This window comes from Lactuca saligna, chromosome 4 (genome assembly GCF_052625555.1).
Source record: "Lactuca saligna cultivar CGN05327 chromosome 4, ASM5262555v1, whole genome shotgun sequence".
In the NCBI taxonomy this organism is placed as follows: domain Eukaryota; kingdom Viridiplantae; phylum Streptophyta; class Magnoliopsida; order Asterales; family Asteraceae; genus Lactuca; species Lactuca saligna.
This window is the reverse complement of record NC_136420.1, coordinates 116,515,016-116,522,479: the sequence shown is the minus strand read 5'-3', so window position 1 is coordinate 116,522,479 and position 7,464 is coordinate 116,515,016.

Genomic DNA, 7,464 nt, shown 5'->3' with positions numbered 1-7,464 from the left:
CTAGTTGTCGAAAAAATTGGGCAAGGATGGTGGTCGTAGGAGATGTATGTTACCAATATTAGTGGTGATGGTGGAAGAATATATGGTGAATAAGGGAGTGGGGATGCAAATGATTTTTTTATATATTAATAATATACAAAGGATAAAAGAGTAAACAATAAATAAATAAATAAATAAATTATTAAAGATAAAGTAGTTTTTTATGTAACAGGGACCAACGTTGCAACAAGAACAGACTATTAGGATTTTCTGAATTAAAAAAAGCAAAAAAAAGTTAGAGAACAAACGTAAATTACTCCGAACCACAATAACCATCCATATAATTTATGATTAAAAGTTAAGTGTTACAAAATTTAAAATATTATAATTAATGTAATTTGTCACACAGTTGAATAAAAAATATATAAAATGTTCTAATGCGGTGATCATTGGAAGTGCACAAAATACAAGAAAAGATCTGGATTAAAAGATTCGGCTTTTGTGGTTTGAACAACATTCTGAGCCCTTACCGAACTCTTTACCTTTCTCCCACATCCAAGTCAATAAATTTCTTATCATATGTGTCATCCAACAAGACTTGAAATGACTATTCTATATTTTGTTATTCCTTTTCGATTTTTTAAAGTTATTTATAAAATATAAAAGAAAATAAAACTCCTCATCTTCTTCCCTTTTTTCACTTTGATCGACAAACCACAACAACCTTAATCAAAGCTTCCTTATTGGCTTCTTATTGGCTTCTGATTTACTGATTTGCTACAAATAGAGAACAAGGAAACGCTAACTATGGTGGAGTGATGCTAATGAACATGTGGTTTTGTAGGACGGGTGATCTGTAGAGAAGATTGTGAGTATGTTTGAATCTTGTTGTGAGTTTGAAGGCTTCGAAATAATAGTGATGATGGGGTGCCGGTGACAAGAATGGATGAGAAAGAGGGAACGAAGGTATGACCGAGGAAATGGAAGGGATATTCATGTATTTTTTATTTTTTTTTATTTGAAAGTAATAAAAGAAATAAAAGAAAATGAAAAAATTAGTAAGGGAAAAATAGTCATTTTATGTAAATATGGATGAAATGTGTAAATTTAAAATAAATGACGGACGATCTTAGCTATTTTTAAAAAATAAGGACTAAAGGTATCTTTTAATACATTATAATCGGTGTAATTTAAATAAATTAAAAAAAGAAAATAAGAAAAACTAAAAGTATTCATCACTTGAGTCGGTTTAAAGTGTAGATTTTGACAACTCATGTTTCTCTCCTAAGTTACTTTGTGATCCATACAACTCCATTAGTGATTACCTTTAATTACAATTTAAAACAAATACTAGAGGCGTATGACTACGTTGGATAGTTGGAGTCATTATAAAGGATCTAATATAATTTGCAAAAAAACATAATTTTATTTTGATCTTGTATTTTTTACAATTTAATCTACAAAAAAAATAAAAATTTTGAGATCCAATCTTAACAATTTATTTCTTATTTGTCGTTTTAACGTTTCAACGTATAGTTAACAATATATATATATATATATATATATATATATATATATATATATATATATATATATATATATATATATAGATTTAATAATCATATATGAATATGATGGCGGTGGAAACAATAAACGGGCAACACCGAATAGTTATTATTGATTATAACTCTTTCGTAGTGCCGGTATGCCAGAATGCTAGAGTGACATAAAAAATATGTGGTTTTGGTTGAATATCAGAATCTTTATTTTTTTAAAATCTAAATATATATATATATATATATATATATATATATATATATATATATAATTTTTCTTAAAACTAATTTTAAAGTATATATTATCTAAAACAGTAGATAAAATATGTATATTTATCATTTTTTAATCTTTTTCTGTACTGATATTCAATTTTTTTTTCATGAAACGTAAATGTGTGTAACCTCCGCTGATTCGGGATAGACGATTAATATGTAATAAGCAATAAAATGATTTTTTGATAGATAATTATTTATGATAAACCATCTTAACCAAAGTTATAGTATATGACACATAAATTCCAAACATATAAATAACACTGAAATAAGACTTCGTATGAAAAAGTTATACTTCTTCGAAGTTTCGCGATTAAATCGGCACGACTCTGCGGATTGTAAAAATGTAAAATTCTGATAAATCACTTTTTAGCCTAAGTAATCTAAATAAAAATCGCTGTAGTCATAAAATCGGGAGTGTGCATATAGAGAACGTCCAAATCTGACTAAATGAGAGGAGGTTATGATTTTTCGAAGTTTCAGAGCAACATTGTGGGCATAGAAATCAAAATTCAAATTGTTAGCCAAAACATTCTAAATGAGAATTGAAGATCTCGTGAACATAAACGCATTGATATAAATAAAATTGAGAACGGAGTTCGTATGTAAAAATTATGGATTTTGCACAAACTTTAATAGTCTAAACCGGTGTAAATATTAATTTTTGTTAGAGCAAGAGTTAGATGTCGAAACCTTAATAAAAGTTGTAGAGCTCGTCTCGAGGATTCAGGGGACATAAAGAAATTCGTGAACGGAGCTTGTTTGCGAAATTTATGACCGTCCGAAGATCTACGAGAAACCTCCTCGACTAGTGATGTGACAGCACCAGAGTGCGACATGTGGTATTGTCAGCCGCCCCTTCCTCTAAGGGAGAAGGTGACATGGAACTACCAGATTTGGACATGTAGCAGCATGAAATGGTGACACGTGGTATTGTTCTATAAGAATAATGTGAACAAAAGAGAGGTTGTCACGTTGCATGATGCTGATGGAGACAACTAATTCTTGAGGCACGATGCCTCATGTCTGAGCGAGACCCCCCCCCCCCCCCCCCCCCCCCCCCCCCGTGGAGCCTATATATATATATATATATATATATATATATATATATATATATATATATATATAGATACATACATACATACATACATACATACATACATACGCGCTTTAAAATACCTTCATTTTCCACTAAAAATCATTCTAATTTCTCTAAAAACCTCTATAATGTCCCAAAAATAAAATCCAACATTTTAATTTTTAATTAATAAAACAAATATTCCAAAAATATCATCATAAGAATCCAGATAAAATAAATGTGCTAGCCATTACATTATATAAGAGTAAGTTAAGAAAATGCAGAACGAGGTGGTGTGTGCTCCGCAATCATCCTGAGCACAAAGCTTAGTAAGTTTTCCAAAACACTATATAATAATACATACATTTTCCATGGACTACTCCCATGGTCTGACATCTAAGTGTCATGGGCTACCCCATAGTCTTTCCTTGAAATGCCACGGGCTACCCCCATGGTCTGACATCCAAGTGCCATGGACTACCCCATGGTATTTCATGCAAGTATCACAGAGACATTTAGCATTCCACATAACAAGAAATAGGTCAGAATTGGTGCCTTCGACCCATGGATATGGTGAGAAGACTCACCTCGCACTGCCGAATCTCACAAAAGAAATCTATGACTGCTGGTCCGAAAAATCTTTAAGTTATCAATATCAAATAACATCTACTTAACAATTGGATCCAGTTCATAACCATCATACCATAATTAGGGTAAATGACCACTTTATCCCTTACCTAGTTTGGACCAAGACTTACTCCCAAACCTAATAATCCAAAAGGCCTAAATACCAAATAATCATTCAAGGCCCAACCATAGCCTAATTTTCCAAATTGGGCCGAAAACCTTACTTGGCCTTACCCTAAGACCCAACAACATTCTTAGACTAAAACAATTGCATTTAGATGGACCAAAAAACCCTAAGCATTAAAGCCCAAAAGAATGTCCCAAACTAAATACCAAAGATCTGAGGCCCACTTTACTGAGTATGATGGGCATACTCAGCTCGTACGTTAATCATACTTGCCTTTAGGCTTGTACACTAAGCGTACCTACTTGTACGCCCAATGTGACAACCCGATATTTCGATTTTATGTAATGACCTAAAAAGCCAAGTATTGTAACTACTTTTGAAAATAATGAAATTAACTTTGAATATAAAATGTACAAAAATCTCTATTTGGTTACCTACTATGTTAGATATCATTAAACCGAGAGTGTACAAAAAAAGAACGTCCAAATCTGACTTTGTATGAGGAAGTTATGATTTTTCCAAGTTCGGTATAGCGGTAGACAACTAAAAACTCGAATAAGAGAGCGAGCGACTTTTGGCCGGAATGACCTAAATGAGAATCGAAGGTCTCGACAACGGTAAAAAGTCTGGCAAAAACAAACATCGAATAAAGAAGTTATGGATTTCTAAGGAACTTTTCCTACCCCGACCTTTTAAAAATAAATAATAAAAATAATTTCAAAATTTGCCTTACAGAGTCTAAACGAAAGTTGTAGAGCGTAGTCTCACCTACCCATGGATATGAAGAACGTCGAAAACGGAGTTGGTATGAAGAAGATATGAATTTTTGAAGTTTACTAAATAATTAAAATATAAATTTAAATAAAATTTCGGTATTATCCGAAGGAGGAGTCACCGGGCCAATCCGAATTACGCCCACCGTACCCTCGTATGCCCAACGTACTCGAGTGCTAGGCCTCTAAACGTCCATGTTGCCCTTCTACGTCGTTATGTCCCGTCCCATCCGAGCTACGACAGCCGAGGATGCGGTCATGCGTGACGTACGCGTACACCCAGCCTACCGAGGCGGTTCCCAGCCCCTACAAAAGGGATGCGAGGGTTCCGGGTAAAATTTTCATTTTCTCTCCTCTTTCTTGCGTTTTTACGTCGCTTTGCGTGCAAGTAATATCCCAAAGCCCCGGTTTCCATACCCAAGCCCCGAAGGAAGTTTACGCTCCCGAGATTCCCGAGAATCCTCAGAAAATCCGCTTTCGCAAGTCAAAAATCTCCTCGGTTTTCATTTCACCTTCTTCGATCTATCAAGTGAGTTCATACCCCTATAAACTATGCTTTTAAATGATTGATAAATGCTTTTTATACACTTTTAAGGGGGGGGGGGATGCAAGTAAAGACACGGTTATTATCGTGTGTAACCTAAAGTTTCACTATATAAACTTTTTATCTAGTAATCATATGTTATTTATAACTACTACATGAGAACTTTCATATTCAATATATATTATCGATAATATCTTGTCATTTGGAAATAAAACATGTTTATATATATACGAATCAAGCACTTTATTTATACTTTAAGTATATGTGATCATTTATGTCACTTTAAATGTTATACTTTACATAACAAGTGAGCATTACACTAGGGTTTACTATATGAACGAAACACACACTTTGAAAAACTATAATAGGTATAGTTTACGGGAAAATCATGAACATTTACATACTAGAAACACTATATCAAAGAGATATTTTCATATGCAAGAACAAACAGACATTTTCATACGTAAATCTGTTTTATACTAAATTTTGTGAGACATTTCACGTACTTTCGGGTATGCATTTTAAGTCCTGTATTATATACCATAATCCCTTGTAGGGGGAGCGTGCTACTTGTGTATAGATCTATACAGGATTGACAATCCCACACCTAAGCTGTTAGCTACAGCTAGGCCGGCAAGCCTGGGGTGACAAACGTGATAACTTTCCAACGCCTGAAGAACGTTGTTATAGGCATCCTGGTCAAATAGTATGGTTATAAGACTCACATGGAGTATTAAAAACACATTGATTTACGGGGTTTTTCAAATGCCTTAACGATTTATACATAAACCTACTATTTTAGGCATGAAAAGCACTATTGCATTACAGTTTTGGAACAATCAAACTACCATCTACTATAGTAGAGATATGGGATTTTCTAGGAACTTTTAAACATGTACAAACCATTTTCATTCTATTTCATATAAACATTGTCACTAAATACTTATGAACTCACCAGCTTAAATGCTGACCTACTCTTTCAAAACCACTTGTATTTCTTAGGGATTCAGTTATACTGGTAAACTACAACTTTTGAAGAAGGGATGCTGCGGCGTTAGTTTAATTTCATTTGACATCATATTGTAATTTGTTTTTGAATCAAGTACCTTTCAACAATGTAAACTTTTAAATTATATATATGATGGTTGTATTACTTTCTTTACTATGTATTCAATTGTTACGATACTACATGAAGTCATCGGCCCCCGAATGATTCCGCCGTTCTGGTTTGGGGGTGTGACAGATTGGTATCAGAGCATTGTTCATAGTGAACTAAGTATATCGAAACACATAAGATATACAAACTATAAATGAATAGGGACTCAGGGTCTCTGACAAAACGTTTTTACACCTAAAACCTCGTTTCATTTAATTTAGATTATTTTGGGTCGTAAAAGTACAAATACATGCATACAACAATATATTTTCATGGTGACAAGTTGGACACTACTATTAGGCCTCGAAATATGTAATCGAAATTGGGACAAATGTAGTCTGATCAGTTATATTTATCTGAGACTGGACTAACATATGTCGAGGAACAGTCGTAGTGAGCAACAAGTCAAAACTTACCAAAATAAACACTAGTATCAAACATACAAATTTAAATACTATAGGAGTATTTGGTGCATGAAATAGTTTAATCAACATGTTTAGTGTTACATGTTTTCAAAATTTGTTCAAATCTTATAACCCTATTCTCGTATAGTCAAATGGATGGATTCCACCCACAAGGGGACCCCTACTACCCGAATCTGGGCAATGGAGGATAGGTAGAGGAGGATCCCGAAGAGGATGAAGAACCTATCGAGTTGGGGGAAGGGGATGACTCTAGGACAGACTCAGAACCAGAAGTAATCGACCCTCCAACCGCTCAACCTCCCGCTGTTAAGAGGAACTTTCAGGGACCAACTCCCATATGGGGAAGTCACCTTCACCATTGGAGCCAACAACAAGGGATAAGTCCTTCCTACGGTATGTGTCGGGACTTCTACGACATCAGGGACAGAGGTTCAGCCGACCGAGCACTCCCGGTCATGGTGGGCAAACTAGCCAACCAGTCCTATCAATTCAGGGTCCAAGCAAACCAACTTCACGAAGTCAACGTGGAAGTACAAGTTCACACTTCCGACATCTGTCGACTGGAGAGGTTGCAGGATGACACCCAACTCCGCGCCGATGCATTACAAGCACAAATGATTGCAGCCCTCTCTGAGATGAGGGAACAACAAGCCGCCTTCAATAGGCGTCTTATGGAAGCAAAGCAATCAGACACGGAGTCAAGCTCCAAGCGCAACCTACATTGCAAGTAGTGCTTGCTAAATCCCAAAATTTTGTTATAGAATAAGAACTCGGCTAAAAGTTTTACTTTTCTTTAACTTCTGTATCAAAGATCCTTAGAAGGGTCGAAATTTTCCTAACTCCAAATGTAACTCGACATGTGTTTAATATATATGAAGAAATTTCGTTGTATGTAAATTCTTTGACTACCACTCAGATTCATAAGT